The sequence below is a fragment of the Primulina tabacum genome, chromosome 10 (assembly GCF_025594145.1).
Source record: "Primulina tabacum isolate GXHZ01 chromosome 10, ASM2559414v2, whole genome shotgun sequence".
Taxonomy (NCBI): domain Eukaryota; kingdom Viridiplantae; phylum Streptophyta; class Magnoliopsida; order Lamiales; family Gesneriaceae; genus Primulina; species Primulina tabacum.
In genome coordinates, this window is record NC_134559.1 from 25,956,942 (window position 1) to 25,979,297 (window position 22,356).

Genomic DNA, 22,356 nt, shown 5'->3' on the forward strand with positions numbered 1-22,356 from the left:
CCACGTTTATTAATACCCTTGATCGTTTTTAATTATTTTGTTATTCTGTCATATGACACCATTCAGCCAACTTTCCTTTAGGAAAAGAGGCTCGTCTGGCTAGAGTATCTAGATTATTAGAGATATATTCCCTTATTAATATTTTTCTCAAGGGACTTGACATTTTGGCAAAGAAATGTTGCATTACTATATTTTTTTTGAATGTAATATATTCATTCACCAAACAGATATTATGTAATTCGAGACTATAAAGAGTTTGAGTATATTTCTTTTTCTTCTCTGTGTCTTGATTGTTAAAATAGTCTACACTTATAAATTGTGCTTTGAATAGGGTAGTCATTTTTCCGGCTATCTCGCTAAAAGATTCTCTGGCTAGGACTGACTCCATTGGTTTCTGCCAAATTCATGTCCCAGACGATTTTGACTGATCCCATCAGAATCATTAAGTTTAATGAATCATTCTTTGTTGAGATCAAGTATTCATGCTGCTATTCTCATACTTGATGTCCGATCATTTATGAGATCTTCTCTATTTTTAAAGTTCAGTACATCAAGATTAAGAATAATTACGTAAAGATATATTGGTTTTAAAACATTCTTCCCATAGGTTGCTTGGTGCAAGAGAATTTGATTTCTCCTTGATCGTGTTCCTGCTGGGTATGATTCTCCACCAATTTGGAAGTCTGTTTGGGTTTTTTTTCATGTTTGTGTCTTATGATCCCACACTTTCCTCCCTTGGTGGTCAATGAGGAGGTAGCCTGCTAATTAGAGTCTTTTCAGTGCTAAAAGATAGTGGTAACATTCATCTCGTAATTTTATTACTAAAACTTAGTTGTTGTTCTAGAATTTGGATTTTTATTTGGATATCCTTTATTGTCCCAAGGATTTCTTCTTGTCTTTCAAGGATTTCTTCAATTTTACGTGATACATAGTATAGTTGATTGCTACAGTTTTATATCGTCTTTTGAATTCTTTTAAGGTCTTCAGAGAGTTTAGAGGAATTCAAGATTATTTCTAGTAGCATATTATTTTGAATCATAAATTTACCTTATGATTCTGATATATTCTTTGTTACTCATGATGTCTAACATTAATTAGATCCCTTTGTTTCAAATATTTCAAGATATTAAAATAAATTCTATAAAATATAAATCTCGAACATATAATCAAATTTATATTTTGAAAAATATCTTCTCCTCGTCTAAAAAAGTTACTAAATAATAATAATTTAATATATCCGGAACAAAAACTGCGTACGCTTGATACACTTCCCATGAAACACTAAAAAATATTTTTGAAAGTTTATTAGATTAAATATTGGAATAAGTATCCACAGGCAGTGTGTATCGAGAAAGAGGAATCAAAATCTCGAGCCTACGATTTTGGTTGAAAATAAACCTCAGAGAAAAAGTGTTGAACCTCAATAATTGTATTGATCGTTTTCAGCTAATGCTTCGATCGCCACAATTATAGAAAGCTCTCACAAATTCTCATTCAATCTGCAAGAAAACTAAGTATGAGGAAACGAGACTTGGCAATTCTGATGCTCTCAGCTTTCGCCATTTTCTTCTCGCTCCAGGTATACACCAAAAACCCTTTTCTTTTTCCCCCAATTTTTGTATTTTTAGTTCCTTTTCTTATGGCAATGTTTGATGTTGTTTTTGTTTGTTTTAGCACGAGGGTGATTTATCTTTCAGTGAAGCGTGGTTCCACCTATCCGATGATTATCCGATCAAGTATGAGGCTGAGCGTCTTCCGCCGCCTATAGTTACCGATTTGAACGGAGATGGCAAAAAAGAGGTTCTTGTGCCTACCCACGATGCAAAAATCCAGGTGCCGTGTTACACTATATATATATATATATGTGTGTGTGTGTGTGTGTGTGTGTGTATCGTATTGATTTCATTTTGTTCTGTCATCTGCCTTAGCTGAAAATTCTGACTATGGGTTTGTGATGTAAATAGATTTTGCAACCTCGTCCAAGACGGGTGGGTGAAGGTTTTAGCGAAGCACGTTTACTAGCAGAGGTTTCTCTCCTGCCTGACAAAACCCGAATAGCCACCGGGAGACGTGTAGTAGCAATGGCTGCTGGAGTTGTAGACAGAAATTATAATAAAAGGGAACTGCGAAAGCAGGTGCTAGTTGTTGTTACATCAAGCTGGTCTGTGATGTGCTTCGACCACAACCTAACGAAACTGTGGGAAATGAATCTGCGGGTATGAGTTCTATATTTTAGCATGGTAATTCATATTTGTGTGGTCTAGCAATTTGTCTCCATATTTATGCTACTCTTATTTTTGTTAACTAAGGGTTAGTTTCCTCTTATTTACTGATTCTCTTTCTGCTTGCAGAAAGATTTTCCTCACAATGCTCATCACAGGGAGATAGCTATCTCGGTTAGTAATTATACATTGAAGCATGGAGATTCTGGCTTGGTGATTGTTGGTGGGAGAATGGAGATGCACCCCTCTTCGTTCTACATTTATAACAGCAGCACCCCTCTTCGTTCTATAACAGCAGCACCCCTCTTCGTTCTACATTTTTCTGTGGATGTTGCTTTCTTTCTTCAGTTTTTTCCCTTTTATGATATAAGTGTTTTCCTTTTTCTTGGATTCATGATGGACTTCCAATGTATCATTTTTTACATCCTTGTTCCCAGGTTTCATTTGCTAATTACAAGCTCAGAAACAAGAGTTAAAATAATGCTCATGTTGGCTATTTTTCTTCCTTTCAGGAATCTGAAAATGCAGGAAATGTAGATTTGCGACACTTTGCTGTTTATGCATTTGCCGGTCGAAGTGGTGAACTACGGTGGAGCAGAAAGTTCGAGGTATTAGTTCTTATACGAGTTTGGTTTCTTCTATGTATGGATCTCTTTTTACTTTTTAAAGACAGAAAATATGGAATTCTTTTTTCGGTTGCTCAAGAATCACTAAGACGTCAAAATCTTATGCTAAGAAATCTGTTAGCAGTTTGTGTGAAACAACGATCGCCTTGTTTGTGTCTCTTTCTCATTTTACTCCCTCCCAAAGATTGAGAAAACCTGAGGTCTGAAATACATCATTCAGTGTCGAGATTTTTGCAGTGTTTTTTTATATGTATGGCGATGATCTAATTTTTTTTCCAGTTAATTTTTATGAGTTAGTAGACTGTAGCCATGGTTTGTTAATCTGCCCCATGCGATTTTTTTTTTTTTTTTTTGTGTATCTTGAACAATTTTGGCAAAATCATGTGTATTTTGGTGTTAATAGAGAACTTATGACCGAAAACTATGCAAAGTGTATCTCTTGGTTATGATTAGTTGGAGACTCATCCAGCTGATTGAGCTGTGTCTATTCTTGGAAAGTGTAACTTAATAACTTGTGGTTTCTAATTAATAATGAAGTAAAATGTTTGATTGTGAAGTGCGTACTCAAGCTTAGAAGAAAATAAGGAGGTATGGACAGGATGAAATTTAAAAGAGGACTCGAAATGGTTAGTGATGCGATCCTTCAAACCACGAAAAGCAAACGTGTTCAAAAACGGAGTCACGCCCTCGATTCGATGAAATAAAGAAACGGTTGTGTTGTCCCGATCTTTTTGAACAAGTAAGTGTGTAATATTCACCTCTAAATTACGAAGAATTTAGCAACAAATATTAACGAGATAACAATCGAAATTCAAGCGAACCTTCAAAGAACTCGTCTTTGACAATCCGAGTGAGGAACAATTGACAAACGCCACAAAGTATTAAACTTTGATAAGTTTGATTTGAGAAACACACAAAGGTGTATACAAAGCCACGCTTTGAAATTGAGAGAAAAACTCACAAATATGATTAGAATCAAAGATAATCTGTTTACCATGATAAATTTTCGTCCATATATTATCACAAAATCAGAAAGATATGAAAATCTAGTTACCAAACTAATTAAAACACTAAATTAGGAAACTAGGATTTTTCTTCGCAGGCGGCGCGCTCGGGCGGTAACTTTTGTGCGCCCGGGCGGAGAGTCTTCGGCTTTTATTTTCAAGGGGCGCGCTCGGGCGGGAATTTATATCTGCCCGGGCGCGAGGCATTCGGCTTTCTTGGACGCAAGTGTTGCGCTCGGGCGGGAATTTATATCCGCCCATGCGCGAGGCGTTCGGCCTTCTTCTTCAATGCCCACTCGCACAAAGATCCGATGGCTCCAAAGCTCATATTCATGCATCATGAGGCTTGGAATCTTGCTTGCAAGCTCTTCTCGATTGCTAATGATTCCATGCAGTGCTTCCTTGAACCTCATTCCAATCATTTGAACGCCATGCCCGGCCAGATTCATATCATACTCCCCTTCTTCAAAAAGATTTGTCCTCAAATCTTGTCTACCTACGCAAAAATGAAACACGTTAGTAATAAAAAGAATTAAATTATCAACATGCTTACCTTTCAATTTAAGTTTGTAGGTGCTAATGTTAGCTCGCTCCATCAGCACTGGAAACTCCAACATCACCGTTGTCTTTCCTATAAACTCGTCAACTTCACCGCATACCAAATAACAAATGACACCAAATAATAGCAACAAGATATCATTAAGTATCACAAAAATCAGATTTCTCCCCTTCTTAGACCTAGTTAACAGAAAAATGAAATCCATACACGCGTACGACCATAGCTCACTAGGAATAAGATATAACTGATGCACGACATATGAATACACTCGGCATGTCATTCTCCCGTATGCAATGCATGTATCACAACGACACTCAACATGTCGTTTCATATGCAACCAACACATATAATCATGCATTTTATCAGCAATTAAACCTCCACAATATGCTTCATTAGCACATAACTCATGTAATGAATATACAATGAAGAATTTATTCTCTTTAAAATTGTATTCATTATGCTCATAAAAATTCTTATGTGCAATGCATATTTCACAATTCCACCCAATATACCTTCTCATATGCAACCATAGTAAAAATTCATGCATCCTATCAATGGCTCTAGTTACTTCACGGCTACCAATCAAACAAATGTCATGCACCTCAATATCAATCAACAACTCATGCATTGGGTATAGGTTGAAAAACTTATTCTCTTTAAACGTGTATCCATCATGAACAAAGAGATAATCATGTTCATCCTTGCACCTCTCAAAACCATCATCAAACCAACATAAATCATGCAAATAGAACACACTAAATGTACTATCCATGTAATCTTCACAACCATCACCAATCAAATATAAATCATGGAAATAGGACACGTCCCATGTACTATCAATGCAATATCTCATCTCATCACAAAAATCTAAGTCTAATGTACATAAACCATTGTAGCAAGCAAACCCCATCAACTTAGTAAATAATGAGACATCAAAATTCATAGTAGGTACATGCAATTCATCCATGGACTTAAATTCATAACAATCAAGGAATAAAGGTGAATTTACATCGGACCCCTTAACCACCACATTGGCAACACGTTCTCCAATCTCTTGAAAACAAACGATACACCAAATAATTAAGATAAGGACGGAAGTCATACCTCATGGTTGTTGCGTTGGCAACTAACCTTACCTCACCTTGATTACTTCCAACATCATGTTGATCAACACATGGCCTTTCTCCACCATCAGTTCTTGCTTTCCTCCTCATCATGACATCTGCATGACCCTGCAAAGACAAAGTAACAATGCTCGGGATTGAACCGGCTATATCATCACAGTAATAATAAACCTCTTTGTACAAAGGTACTTTAAGGGGTTTATACAAAAGTAAATAACTCTCATACTCACTCTTTTTACTCTTTTGGGCCTTTAATTCATTTTTCTTTTCTTTTTCTTTGGCCTCTTTTTCTTTCATCTCATTTTTTTCATATTTTTTTCTTTTCATGGCCATCTCACTCTTTTGATCACTCATTCTTTCGGCCATTTTAAATTCCTTTTCACTCTCACAATTAAATTGCAGTTGATCATCAGTAATTACAATTGAAATAGGTTGATCAAGAAAGGTACATGATGAATCATAACATGCGTGCAACAAATTATTACTACTTTCTTCTTTCTCCTCCATAGCACACACATTAGAAGCAAATTCACCATCTAAGGATTCACCCTCCACAGCACAACATTCTATGCTCAAGTCAGAAACCAGTGGAGTACCAACCTCCTCAATTCTCTCAACCTCCACTTTAGGTTCAACATCAATGCTCACTGCAACTCCACATTCGATTGCATCCTTAGATTCACATTCAACTCTAGAATCCAGTATATTCACCTCCTCATTTGGACATTGGTTAATATCATGTCCAAACTCTAGACACCAAATACATATAATATCACAAGTACTAGAATTTGAATTTTTAAATGTAACTTGATATTCATATCTTGTAGTTCACGTCTCGACTCCTTCTTTGGCCTACCACTGATTTTCTCTCCCAAGCTCCCCCGCAAAGTGGATGTCAAAGACTCCCTATGCACAGCACGTTCACCTTTTCTGCCCAGTCCTCTATTCTCTGCACATCGCCTATCATCATCATGATGCAAATGCAATGCTCTACTTCTTTCAACTCCACTACCTCGTCTATTACATGTCTCCTCTTCTTCACACCTCGTATATTTTTTTCGTAGATGCTTAAACTCCTTCTTTCACATTCTATCCAACCCTCCTAACATTAATTGAAATTGACTATCGTCAATCATTATACCTGCAATAAAAGGTTAGTATAAAACAATAAAGAATAAAGTTTCCTCACTACGAATCCTCACTGGTCACTCCAATAAAATTCACTCGACTCTCCCTTTTTTTTTCTCTTCCTTTTTTTTTGTCCTAACTACAAAACCTCGCACGTCACTCCAAGAAATAAACAATCACACTCAAGTATTTCACTCAATTTGGATAGTTCTCTTGTAGGGTACAATTTCAGGCTTTGTAGCTTGTGTGCATCAAACCCACAAGTTCAAACTTCACGACACTTGCAAACTGACTTACACGGACTGCGTAAAACGAGAAATTTGAAATAATTTTTTTTTTTTTACTGTGAGAGTCACTTGATTATGACTCACATAAGAGAACAAGATACAATGCCAAATAATAGCACAATAATATTTTTTTTTTATTGTGAGAGGCACTTGAATATGGCTCCCACAAGATAATAGAACAAAATAACCAACAAAAATTTGTAGCAAAATTTTCGAGTTTTTGTACTACTTTTTTTTTCCTGTACTTGAAACTCGAAAATTCAAGGGGAAAGGAAAAAAAATGCACCAAATTTCGAGAATCACAGATTCACGAAGACTAAGAACGATCGGATAAAACAGATCTGATAACAAACGAGGGTAAATACAGATCTGAAAATAAAAAAAAGGATAATTTTACTTGAATCAAAGGGAACCAAAAGCTCTGATACCAAATGATGCGATCCTTCAAACCACGAAAAGCAAACGTGCTCAAAAACGGAGTCACGCCCTCGATTAGATGAAATAAAGAAACTGTTGTGTTGTCCCGATCTTTTTGAACAAGTAAGTGTGTAATATTCACATCTAAATTACGAAGAATTTAGCAACAAATATTAACGAGATAACAATCGAAATTCAAGCGAACCTTCAAAGAACTCGTCTTTGACAATCCGAGTGAAGAACAATTGACAAACGCCATAAAGTATTAAACTTTGATAAGTTTGATTTGAGAAACACACAAAGGTGTATACAAAGCCACGCTTTGAAATTGAGAGAAAAACTCACAAATATGATTAAAATCAAAGATAATCTGTTTACAATGATAAATTTTCGTCCATATATTATCACAAAATCAGAAAAATATGAAAATCTAGTTACCAAACTAATTAAAACACTAAATTAGGAAACTAGGATTTTTCTTCGCAGGCGGCGCGCTCGGGCGGTAACTTTTGTGCGCCCAGGCGGAGAGTCTTCGGCTTTTATTTTCAAGGGGCGCGCTTGGGCGGGAATTTATATCTGCCCGGGCGCGAGGCATTCGGCTTTCTTGGACGCAAGTGTAAGGCGTTCGGCCTTCTTCTTCAATGCCCACTCGTACAAAGATCCGATGGCTCCAAAGCTCATATTCATGCATCATGAGGCTTGGAATCTTGCTTGCAAGCTCTTCTCGATTGCTAATGATTCCATGCAGTGCTTCATTGAACCTCATTCCAATCCTTTGAACGCCATGCCCGGCCAGATAATTCCCGCCCGAGCGGGAAGTGTTCGGCGATTTATTTTTTTCTGGACGCACGTGTTGCGCTCGGGCGGTAATTTTGTTCCGCCTGGGCGCGAGTCGTTTGGCTCTGAAGTTCATTTAACACTAGCATGATGATCTTTATGGCCTTCAAGCTCATTTCCATGCATCACGAGGCTTGAAATCTTGTTTGCAAGCTCTCCTCAGTTGCTCATTAGTTCATGCAATGTTTCCTCGAACCTTGTTTCCTCGAACCTTCTCCCAATTCTTTGAATACCATGCCCGGCCAGATTCATATCAGTTAGACTAATTCACTTAAACCTTATTCAAATATTCATCTTGTTAATAAGTGTCAACTGGAAGCATTTAAATAATTTTGACAGTCTAACCATGGTAATGCTAAGTTCCCATAGTGTGTCTCAGAACTCATCAATCTTGCTTAATTAATATTATTGATGTTGAACTCAAAGGACATGACTTGACAACAGAGGGAATTTATCTACCGAATCCCTGTACGTTATGGATTCTTTGAAGAGGAAAAAGTACACTGAACAAGATTCTCGAATACTTGAAAGCTTATATAACTTCTAGTAAAAACACTTTTCCCAACCACAATTTGATAATGATTTGAGATGATGTCGTTGTCAAAGAACTCTAATATTTATGGAAAAGTGGGTAGGAATTCATTTACTTTATCTGGCATGTATCAAAACTGTTTTAATAAAATAAACAACATCATGTTTTTTCCATCTGCTTTTCTCATTTTGAGTTGGGTTTCTTTCTCTTATTTCAACTTTTGGACGAATCTGCAGAATATTGATGCTCAGTCATCGGATGCCTCAATGTTGATTCCACAGCACAATTACAAGCTTGATTTTCATGCATTGAATAGCCGTCAACCTGGAGAGGTATACCTATGCGCTGTTGAAGTGGATTATTACAGGAGAGAGATGATAATTCACTCGAATATTTCCTTTGTAATCATATTTCCCACTTCATTTTGATCATCCATTCATGGAAAAGATTGCTTAGCTGGGGTTGAATAACACCCAAAGAAGTTGATGGGAAAAGAGTTGTGCAATTGGTGATGAATGGGTCGTTTGTATATTGTCTATGGGCTTAAAGAAATGAATTCATAGGCTTTCTGAAACTGTAACAATGCAAGGAGTCCGCGTACTTTAACATCTCCCCAGATATACTGTTTGAGGTGGTATGACCTTTTAGCAGAATAGGTGGAAAAAATTTTAACCTCTTGAGTGAAGCGAAAATTTTACTCCAGAAATGATATCTTAGCATTCTATTTATAAGGGCTACATCTACAACACAAAATTGCGGTTTAAATGAAGCTGTTCTCACTGTGTTAGGATTAAATTTTTTGAACTCCAGTTACAATATTTAGAAATGAGTTTATTGAATTATTTCAGCCTTAGTTTGAGTGCAGGGAATTCAGAGAATCTATTCTTGGAGTCATGCCACACCATTGGGTATGTCTTGTATTAGTCCTGATCCTACAATGAAATAGGTTGTGAATATCTATTGTGATCCTGATATTTACTGGAATGACCTCTTACCAGGATCGCCGTGAAGACACTTTACTGAAGCTGACACATTTCAGGCGCCACAAAAGGAAAACACTGAAGAAATCACCTGGAAAGATCAGCAACTACCCTTTTCAAAAGCCGGAAGAAAAGCATCCTCCTGGAAAGGATGTGACCAAAAAAGTTGCAAGTGTGATTGAGAAGACAGTCACCATTGCTAAATCAGCAAAGACAAAAAAGGTAGATCTCAATATCTCTTTTCAGATTCCAAAATATTCATTTATAATCCACTGGTCTTTAGTTATTTGAACTTAAAATTTTCTGTATGATTCTTTAAATCCCATAATGTGAAAGTTGCATAATTTATCTATCTAAATTGATTTTATACTTGGGCATGAATGAATCTGAGAAATTCTAATTCAGAAACTATTTGCTCTTAGTTGGTTCATGCTATGTTAATAAATTTAATACGAAGAGGCACGTTTGAAGCTAAAGATTCTGAATTTTTGCTAAAGCTAGTAGGATTGGTTTTGGATTCGATATTTGCCCTATTACAGTAATGTTATGGATTCATCTTTGATGAATTGGAACCCATATTTGTACTGCTATATGTTGCAATGTTATCATTGAACTATTACAGATTTTATTTTGTTATCCAGACTCCGCAATATATACCTGCCATAACAAATTACACTCAGCTATGGTGGGTTCCTAATGTCATCGTTGCTCATGAAAAGGAAGGAATTGAAGTTATTCATTTGGCATCAGGTCGCACCCTATGTAAGGTGACCATCTGATTCCAAAGCACAATTGTTATCTTCAGTTGTATACCACGGCAAAATGAGTTGCAATTTTTGAGTGTGGGGCTTCTTTTGTGTTTTTTGCTCTTTTTTTTTTTTGGTTTTGCGAGATTCTACCTGACTTTTGATTAGCATATAGCAGAACATCATATTTTGCCAACACCCATTGGGTTGGTTTGACATGACCACTCTTGAAACGAGGGAGATTGTTTGAAATCTCGGAAGTAAAAAAAAATCATATTTCTGGACATGATATGTGATATGTATCCCCCTTGTGGCTGCTGTGAAATTAACATAGTCTCGTTTAGCTTGTTATGTCAATATCAGTCTGTGTTGGGCCATTGTCCAGAGGAATACTTTTTCAACAAGTAATGTATGATTGTTGGTTTCGTGAGCTTATAATCCACTCTCTGGAATCTGTAAAATTTATAGCAAGTGTATTTTATTAACAACCCAGATCTCTAGAATTCTCCCATATTGTCAACATCCATTTGACATTTTCACATTTTCACTCACCCAGAAGTATGAATTATCATGTTTGGAATGAATTTCCTTTTTCGAACTTGATAACTGAAGTATTACTTGGTTGAAATGTTATTGTGTTAGAGGTGACTATATTTACACTCTTTTTAGTTTTTTTCCCCATGTCATTTAGATGTTTTATAAGCGCCCATTTGCTGTAACACATCACTATTTCAGATATCAATGTGAACAATCTGTAGGCTGTGTTGAACTATTTTTTGCTTGGAGTAGTTCTTTGCTACAGCTCTGTCTGTCAAATGCATGTGATAGAAAATAATTCCTGTCGAGATACGTATTTTTCTTTTTGGTGCATATATTTTGTACCATTTTGGTTTGGGAAGAAAGGAGATATCTTTTTAAACCAAAGATTCTCATGCCAAGGTGTTACGGAAGTAGATTTACTAAGGATGAGACAGTGGTATTTAAAAAGGGAGGCTGGGCTTACTTTCCATATTTCTCAGTCACTATGACTCATTACTCTTTTTATTAATGGTGAGCCACTACGTGTAACTGCCGCTTAACTACATCACTTGTCAGTGAGTCATTCTTTTCAGGGAATTTAACTCTGTTAATTTAGCAGATATTAGGTTACATAGAGCTCCTGATTATCATGTTTGCTTGGATTCAAAAGAAAAACATCAGTGAAGTCCGAAATCATATCCAAAATTTACTGGGATCATTTTTATTTTTCTACTTTTCTTTTGTTATGCTTGTAAAAGAAAAAAAATGTTGTTTTAACTTTTGTTTTGGTAGGGGGGAAAGAAGTTTGGACAATCAAATTTTCATGTTTCATTTCTTCATTAATTTGTCGCAATATGAGATAAAAATGATGTTTTATGTTATGGACCCAATTATAATTGGGCCTAAATATTTAACAAGAGAAGGATCAAGGCCCAAGTCAGGGAGGCCCTCATTAGTTACAGTTCATTTGGAAGAAGAGGGAAAGGGAAGCATAAAATGTGAGGAGAGGGAAGAGATAGGCATTCAGTTATTCTTTTGAGAGTCTTGCTACTAGCATTGCTTGAGTGAAGTGAAATTTATACCTTGTACAGAGAATTTTTCACTAGGAAAATACTTTCATACTCCATATTTCAATATAACAGTTTTATTTCAACATATATATCGTCGATTGTTTCTTTTAATTGTTATCTTAATCTGTTAAAGTGCGAGAATTATTTTGGTGGTTGCAATTTATTAAGATGTCAAGAACTTGTTCTGCATTTGTTGAGTCAACTCTTGTGATTCAAAAGATTGCCATATCCCCCCTCTGCATCCTTCGAGTGTAAACTGTAACGTGGGTAGTTTTGAACTACTTGGGCTGTCTTGTGTATTCACCCACTTTGGCACAAATCATTAACAAGTTTTAGTCAACCTAAAATTGGCTCTGAGCTGCTACCAACTGCTATTCGTGATACTTATTGCAGATTGGTAAAATTAAACCAGAATGCAGTTTTGCACCATAGTTGCATTGAATGGAAATCCGTAACAAGTTTAATCAACCTTAAGTTGGCTCTGGGCTCCTAGCAACTGCTATTCATACTTATAGCATATCGGTAAAATTAATCCAGAAAGCAGTTTTGAACCAGAGTTGAAAGGAAATTCTTGTTCAAATTGATTGTTTGCTTTTCACGATTGATGCTGATTTAAGTGTATGTTCCACTATAGGTCGTGCGAGGAAATGGTGTTGAACAGTCTGTTATAAGTGGATCTAATTTAAGTGCTTCGTCCATGTTGGGCTGTTGCAACATCAGGTGTGCCAGTTCGAGAACAGCTTTTTAATGCTTCTATATGCCATCACACGCCTTTCAACTTATTCCAACATGGAGAATTTTCTAGAAGTTTTGGTTGAAATTCAGATGTTGCTTCATTAGATGTGGCAACACCCATTCTCATCCCAAGAAATGATGGTCGTGGGCATCGTAGTGGTAGCCATGGTGATGTTGTCTTCCTTACCAACCGAGGAGAGGTATGCTGTTTAAGTTTCTCCTGTTTGCATCATGCCTTCTGTAATTAGCAAATCTTCACAACAAATTTGCGAGAAATTTTGTATTTTTCGATTTATTGGTGCAGCTTGTAACCTTTTCCTATTTCTCGTTGATTGCCTACATGACTAAATTTTCAGATTGCTTCTCACAAAATAAAGTGGGGCCTAGCGATTGAACAGATGTAAAAATATTTGGGATCTTTATTTGTTGCAAATGAATGTGTTGATCTTGTTGGTTAAGGGATTAATGGACTTTCGGTTATCCGGGTTGGGTTATATGATTCAGATATGATATTTTGAATGGATATGGGTTTTAGTTCTGAAGTGGTCAGAGTTAAATTTGTTAGCTAGAATTACAATACTAACATCATTCTAGCATGCGGAAAGAAACAGGACCAACCTTTTTGTTTTTGGGTGGTTCCAAGAAATGGGTTGAAAATCGAGTGGTGAATTTTTGACGCGATGGTTCGAAATCAAACGATACCAAGTCCTTCGTTGATATAGTTTTAAATCATGGTTTTCCATTGTTTTCTGTCACAAATTTTCTGTTAAATATTTAACATTCCTGTTTCTCCTTTGTCAATTGTTTGACAACTAATGTTTCAGGTGACATCATACTATCCTGGATTGCACGGACATGATGCTGACTGGAATTGGCAGCTGTTGACTGGTGCCACATGGTCCAAGCTTCCATCTCCATCTGGGATGGACTCTGATGTGGTTCCCACACTTACGCCATTTCCTCTACGTACGCACGACAATCCTGAAATGATTCTCGCCGCAGGAGATCAAGAAGCCGTCGTGTTATCTCGTGGAGGAAGTTTATTAACGACCATGGATCTTCCTGCACCTCCTACACATGCCTTAGTGTGCGAGGACTTCTCAAACGACGGACTGACAGATATTATCGTTGTGACTTCTAACGGGGTGTATGGTTTTGTGCAGACGAGGCAACCGGGTGCACTATTCTTCAGCACGCTCGTGGGTTGTATTATTGTTGTGATGGGAGTGCTATTTGTTTCACAATACTTGAATTCTAGCAAGGGGAAGCCACGGGCTTTATCGTCATCTCTGCTGTAGGCGCACTTACTTTCCTGTGCTGCTTTCTCTTCTTCCCTACATCCTCTAAAAAATTTGTTTGCATTTTAGAATCCAAGCCAATATTGTTGCTTCTAATTTTTAAATATTAAGGCTAGTTAAAATAGCCCTTAAAATGGTTGCTTTCAAAAATCCATGATTGAGCACTAGGGCGCTCTAGGAGGATCGATATCCAATAATTACTCTAACTAATTGTATTTTAATTCAATCTCACTTTTGTGCAACTCACACTTCTAATATACGTTTCCTGTTATCTATACTATTTATAAAATTAAATCTCTTTTAACAACTAACTTTGGTATGATTGTTGTTTTTTTTTTATAAATCTCAAAATTCTCTCTAATCATCAATTATATGTATTACATTTTATTCTCCTTCCTACAATTTAAATTCAAAAAATAATTAACTATTTTAAAAGTACTTTATTATCTGATTTTTGTATGGAATAAATGCATCGTATGTGATATGATCTGTTGGTAATTAAGGATACGATGATAAGCATTTAATCCCTCATTTTTGAACTATCATTTGTTTTTTCTTTCATGCCATTAATAAACAAAATAACAAATTGTTGACTGGAAAAGAAAATTGTAGAAAGTTGGAAGCTTATGGATATAAATATTTGAACTAGGATTTGTTCTATCATTTTTCTTAATTTTTTTTTTTGTCGAAGAGCTAAGTTAAGATCCAGAACTGAGTGCGTGAATTTTAAAAGTCTGGAAGCCAAAATTTCTTCGTTGAAAATTTTGGAGACAACATATATTTCAAGCACCCGATAATTTTACTGCAGTTTTTAAACCTCATGAATTTCACATATTATGCGCGTGAATATTTTTCTTGCTATTCAAAAGGACCAGCGTGCAGTCAGTCTAGTGCAGGAGATTCAGACAACATCATCCGATTCTTCAACGGGCCATTGTAACACTTTTCACACGTTAATTTAATGGAAATAATTTCATTAAAAAAAACAAAAAATACTTATTGTGCCGTCAGTTGCTGCAAGCTGCCTTAATTTTTCGTTGTTGGTCATATCTTCTTGGTACATATTCTTGAACACCTCGAGTTGCTGCTGCCCTGTTTTAGATCTTTGTTATGGGATAATGTGTTAGAGTTGTTGTCCAACGAACCAATTTTTGGATTGAGTTTTATAGAACATCATGTAAAAAAAAAATTATTTTAATAATATTTTACGATTTTATTTAATTATGACATTTACTTTATCTGTATACTCATGCAAGCTGCATAAAGTATTTGAATATATAATATGTACTATGAACTCTGGCTTTCAACGTAAGATCATGAAACTCATTAGGAAGCGTACCATATATTCTAAACAGGTTCATAGTCGAATCAGCTGCCTAAAATTAGGATAAAAGTCACTCAAGCTTGAGACTAACATATGTGATGTAAACACTATTATTCATTGGTAAGAGCATGGAGATGTCCATTCATACAGATGGATAATCATTTGATGATTCACTGAATAACTCTTCCCCAGTTTCATATATTATGTCATTATTGTTACTCAAAAATCTATTACGTCATTATCGAATTCATATACAACTCTCAATATACCAATGGTTGGAGGTTCGATCGGGATATATGAGTTAAAAGGATCGTACTGTATGCTAACCGTTAATTAAGGTTCTTACAGGCACTATCAGCGATACCTACGAGCTCATGGGGTGATGCTACTAGACGCTCTTACCATGATCCGATGAGTGCAATCAGAAATGAGTTTTGACATTCTTGATCAAAGTGTTGATGAAAAGAATGAGGCTAATTAGGGTATGGTTGAATAAAAATACATGTTATTCTGAATCACATTGAGATGTGAACCGACAGCTAAGTTGTATCCCTGAACCATTGAAAGTTACACAAGTATTGGATTTTGTGTTCCCGTTAAAATAGTCTAAGCTTGAGGAGTTGAATTTGGCGACTGTAGTTTGATGGAGATCAAACAAAATACTTATAATGGAGTTTATAAGTTGATTCCATAGGATGAAACAAGTGGAAGTTAGCTTAACTGCTAATTAAGTAAGGAGAGTGGAACTATCTGTTTTTATAAAAGAGTTCACAAAACTGACAGCTGTAAAAAATGGATTAGTAGAAATTTTGATATTCGAATTTTCAATATTCGTTATATGAACAAGATGTGTATCCTTGATACAATATTGTCAGATTTAGTGAAATTGGAATTTATTAACTAAATAATATTATTATTACTAATGACCACTAATATGAACAAAATTCTTATAAAATATTCTAAAAAGGTCTAGAATTAATTAAGTAATAAGTTAATCAAGGAAATTACAAAAATGATTATTTAATTTTAAATATATGTCTATACATATAATATATATGCATGTATAGATGAATTAATATATATATACACAGTTTATATGGAGATATAAAGATCTGTGTATAAATATATCATGCATTATCAAGAGTTGATTAATACATAATATAATTAATATGATAATTTAATTAATGAAAATTAAGAGTCATAACGACATTGGACTTGCGTATTTTAATAAATATGTTATCAACTGTTTATAAAAAATATTTGCTAAGTCTTATGACTCCCAAGGAAAGTTTCGAACGTCAAAACTAAAGATTTTAAACTTTTGTCGTGTCTTGGGTGCTAGAAAATGGTACTCCAATATAATGAATGGGTGATTCTTTTGTGTCAGGATTGTTTCCTTTGCTGGCAAGGCTTTGTTCCTTGATGATATGATGTTTGAGGCTCAAATTATCAAGACAACGTCGGATATCTTTAATGTTGGTCCCACGTGCGGAATTTGAGATAATAAAACCCAAAAATAAATAATAGACTACACCGAGATTTACGTGGAAAACTCCAAAAAATTATTAGGGTAAAAACCACGGGCAAGATGAAAAGAATTTCACTATAATATTTTGTGATGTACAACTTACTCACTTTGTTTCCAAAGAAATCACACACTCTCTTAATACAGGAGCACAAAACACCTCACAAATATTATAGAACTAAGCATTCAAATGCTTATAAGATGAGAGAAAACTCGAAGAATGGATGATTTCAGAATGAAAGGGGGAGCTCTATTGATAGAGCCCCTTGTCCGTGTGAAGACTCGTATAAAACGCGTCTTCCGTCTTTCCACGAAATTTCCGCCAGTGGAAATTTCTGCCAACCTTGCATCCCACGTTTTTGATCAATTCAATTCATTTTCCCATCCAATTGCATTTTGCTGACATGCAATAAATGCTACCGACATTTCTCCCACTTCGAGATTTGATTAAGAACCAAACACATCTCCACATATCCTTTCAATCTTGCCATTGCCTGCTGCTTACGTTTCTGCTAGACCACTTGAGGATCTACACCATTCAAACTTATCAGTGTTCACTGGTTTGGTCAGAAAATCAGCTATGTTATCTTTTGTATTGATCTTCTGCATATCCACGCTTCTTTCTTCTACTGCTTCCCGCACAACGTGAAATTGTACTCCAATGTGTTTCGTCCTGGAATCAAAGGTTGGATTCCTTGCGATGTGCAAGGCACTCTGACTGTCACAAACCTAATGAACATTTTCTCGTTTGTGCCTGATCTCCTCCAATAACCTTTTGATTCATATTGCTTCCTTGCAAGCTTGAGTAGCTTCCATGTATTCTGCCTCTGTTGTAGATAATGCCACAACTGTCTGCAACTTTGAAACCCAGCTTACAGCTCCTCCTGCAAGTGTAAACACATAACCAGTAGTAGATTTTCTCTTATCAGGATCACCTGCATAATCTGAATCGCATAGCCCCTGAGTGTAAAATCTGATCCTCCATAAAATAATGCAGCATTTGAGGTACCCTTAATGTATCTAAGGATCCTCTTAACAGTGTTCCAATGCTCTCGTCAAGGATTCGCCATATACCGACTAACTGTTCCCACTACTTAAGAAATGTCCGGTCTTGTACAGATGATGGCGAACATCAAACTTCTCACTGCTGATGCATATGGTACTCGAGACATCTCCATCCTCTCCGCTTCACTGCTAGGACACATCTCGGAGGATAACATGAAGTTAATAGGAAGATGGGTCGATATTGGCTTACTATCTTGCATATTGAAGCGTAGCAAGACTTTCTTCAAATAATTTTTCTGCGAAAGCCAAATCTTTCTGTTACTTCTATCTCGGTGAACTTGCATCCCTAGAATCTTGTTTGCTGGTCCCAAGTCCTTCATATCAAATTCCCTAGCCAACTATGCCTTCAATCCTTGGACCCGATCTTTGTTGGGGCCTGCTACAAACATGTCATCCACATACAACAGTAAAATAATATAATTATCACCAAACCTCTTGAAATATGTGCAAGGTCTGTTGTATCCAAGGCTCATGATATAGGAATCAAATCTCTTGTACCAACACCTCTGCGCCTGTTTGAGACTGTACAGAGATTTGTTCTACCTGCAAACCAAGTTCTCTTTGCCTTTTTTCGCAAAACCTTCTGGCTGGAGTATATAGATTTCTTCTTCAAGATCTCTATGAAGAAATGCCGTTTTCACATCTAACTGTTTTAGATGTAGGTCAAAAACCGCACACAATGTCAATACTACTCTGACTGTTGTAAGTCGAACCACAGGAGAAAATATCTCATTGAAGTCAGTGCCTTCTTTCTGAGCATACCATTTTACCACCAACCTAGCACGATACCGCTCCACTTGGTTATTGCCATCACGCTTGATCTTATAGACCCAACTGTTTCCAATGACTTTTCTCCCTTGTGGTAGTGTAACAAGATTCCAAGTTTTATTCCTGTCTAATGCCTCCAATTCTTCTTGCATTGCTATCATCCACAAGGATACATCCGAGCTTTGAGTAGCCTCGTGGAAACTCGAAGGCTCACCATCCTCTGATAATAGACAATATGCAATATTGCTTTCAGTGACATAATCTGAAAGCCAACCTGGTGGTCTTCTGTCTCGAGTTGACTGACTCACATTGGAAATTTCAGACTCAACATGTTCTTGTTCTTCGTGCTCTGGTACTACTTCACAAGAAACTTGACCTTCGTCCGTCTTATTTTCCACCTGAAAAATAGTAGTTTCTGAATTCGATATGCCTTTCTCTCCCTTTACTTTATCTTCCTCGAAGATAATATCCCTGCTGATGACAAGCTTGTGAACAGTAGGATCCCACAAGCGAAACCCCTTTACTCCATCAGCATAACCCAAGAAGATACATTTTCTGGATTTCGAATCCAACTTTGATCTTTCTTGCTCATTGTACAGAACGTACACAGGACTTCCAAATGTATGCAAATGAGAATAATCTGTCGGCTTCCCGGTCCACATCTCCATCGGAGTCTTCAGATCAATCGTCACTGAAGGAGAACGATTGATAATATAACAAGCGGTTTTGACTGCTTCTGCCCAAAATGACTTGTCTAGACCCGCAGTCCTCAACATAGCTCTTGTTCTGTCCAACAAGGTTCTATTTATCCGCTCCACCACTCCATTCTGTTGAGGTGTGTAAGCCGTATTAAACTGTCTTTTGATGCCCTCATGTTGACAATATGCATCAAATTCGTCACTGGTATATTCTCCTCCATTGTCAGTCTTCAAACATTTGATTTCTTTTCTGAATCAAATTCAACCCGTGCTTTAAAATCTTTGAAGACTTGGAAAACATCTGATTTCTTCTTGATTGGATATACCCAACATCTCCTAGAGAAATCATCAATGAACGAGACAAAGTATCTCGTTCCTCCTAGGGATACAACCGGTGCTTGCCAAACATTTGAATGAATCAGCTCCAATATGCTTTTGCTCCTGGCAGTAGAAGTGCCAAATTTTAATATGTTTTGTTTACTGGTATCACAGTGCTCACAAAAGGGTAGTGACAGTTTTGTAAGTCCCGACAGCAGCTTCCGTTCTGAGAGAATTTTCAACCCTCGTTCTGACATATGCCCGAGCTTTCTATGCCATAACACCGTTAATTCTTCTCCTGAACCAATTGATGCAACAGCTAGTTCTTCCTCTTTGTGTGTTTCTCCCAAAAGTACATACAGATTTGCAACAACTTTTTCCGCCTTCATAACCACAAGCGCACCCTTCACAATTTTCATGATCCCGTTCTCGATACGGGTTTTGCACCCGATGTCATCCAATTGCCCCGAGGACAAAAGATTTTTCGTCAGTCCCTTCACATGTCGTACCTCATGTATGGTGCGAATAGTGCCATCAAACATTTTAATTTTGATAGTACCGACCCCAGCGATTTCAAAGGCATGATCATTTTTCGTGAATACAGATCCTCCTGAGACTGGTTCATAATGATCAAACCATTCTTTCCGAGACGTCATGTGCCACGTCGCTCCTGAATCCATAATCCACGTGTCACAAAATTTGTGTTTGCCTTCTACAACAGTTGCTGCTTCGCTGAATAATATTTCACCACCGCCTGAAGTACTGGCCACATTTCCTTGAGAACTTTTATCGATACTCGTACACTCTTTCTTGAAGTGCCCTTTACCGCCACATTTAAAGCAGTAAATATTTTTCTTCTTATTTCTTGACTTTGATCTACCTCATCTTTGGCTCCCACTGGGGTCACGGTCCATAAATCTTCCTCTTATCATCGGTAAAACCTTTGCCTGCTTCGAAGTTACCAACCTATCTTCTTTATTCTTGCGCCGGCTTTCTTCTCCGAGAACCGCAGTTAAGACATCGTCGAATCTTAGAAATCCCATAAGAATATTGTTGTTAATGTTGATGATAAGTTGATCATATGAATCTGGTTGACTTTGAAGTAGAAGCTCCCGCACGTTCATTTTCCCCTATTTTATGCCCCATAGAAGTGAGTTGGGCAAATAGAGTATTTAGTGTATTGATATGGTCGGTCATCGATTTAAGCTAAATAAAAATATGAGAAAATTCATGTAGGCTTAAATAATTATTTGGGACATGTTAGATTCAATGAAATTAAGAAAAAAGTCAAAAACGATAAATGTCATGTCCAGGGGTAAAACAATCTTTTTACACCGAAAAATTAGTAAACCTCATGGCAGTGCTCTAATTCCTATTTTATATGATAATATGATTATTTTACATGTTTCTGAAATTTTATACGATGAAATATGATTTTTATATGTTCATGAATTATTAAGGTTTAAACTGGACATTTAAAAGATATGTTGCATGCTTGGTTTCAAAATAAAATGATATTATATGCATGTTTTTATTAAGTGATGAAAATACGACATGTTGAAGGACGTGAAGGGATTGTGACTAAATATGTGATATGTTGGAAATATCGTAAGTGTTATGGTCCCAGTGGGAGCCCGTCAATCTTGTTTCCTTGGATACAGATACGAATACGAATACGAATATGTCAATACGTTGGTCAGGACCCAGTTGACTGGTGAGAGTGTCGCTGGTGTCTCCCGCCGCCCAGTACTGTGGTTTTCTCTAGATGGATCCATCGCCCAATACGATTAAGAATACGAGTCACAATCACGATCTGAATTCAACAAACACGAGTATGAATATGAATATGTTAATATGTTGATACGAATATGTTGATATGAATATGGATACGAATATGAATATGTTTAAGTTTATATGAAAATGTGTATGAAAATGTTTATGCATAAAATTATGAAAACGTTTTTATTTAAAGTTTTATGCATCATGTAAATGTTTACGAAAATGTTATGTTTTAAGTTTATGCATCTTGATGAAAACGATATTTTAAAGTACAAGTATTTTTCACTATCGTATGTGATCTGTATATGTAGTACTTGTTATCAAGAATATGATGTGTTGAGTCTTTAGACTCACTAGGTGTGATTGATGCAGGTGATTATGATAATAATGTTAAGGAGGTCTTGAATGTCACGCCCCGAGACCGGGGTTAGTCGACATCGACATTATTCAACAATCACATAATTGCTAAACAACAAGCCTCGTAGTACAGTATAAACCAAAACTAGTTTATATCATAAATACCATAAAAATGGAGTCGTCCTTACAATAGTAACTCTGAAAAAAGATAAAAATCTATGGAAGCATTTATAACTTGAATTAAAACTCACAAGAACATATTCTTAATTAAAAATTCTTCGTGCGTCCACTATCAGTCCAAAAACTGGTGTCTGATTCTTCTTTCTCTATTTCTTCTTCTTATTATCTGGGAGGGTAGAGTAATGAGTGAGTATTTGGGGAAATACTCAGCAAGTGGGGGCCGTTCGAGCACAGCATAACAAAATGCATAAAAATTCG

General features: G+C 36.4%; 1 pseudogene; it reads left to right on the top strand.

Moving 5' to 3' along the window:
* Positions 1 to 1,269: 1,269 nt before the first annotated feature.
* Positions 1,270 to 14,395, top strand: LOC142505778 (uncharacterized; annotated as a pseudogene).
* Positions 14,396 to 22,356: the final 7,961 nt, after the last annotated feature.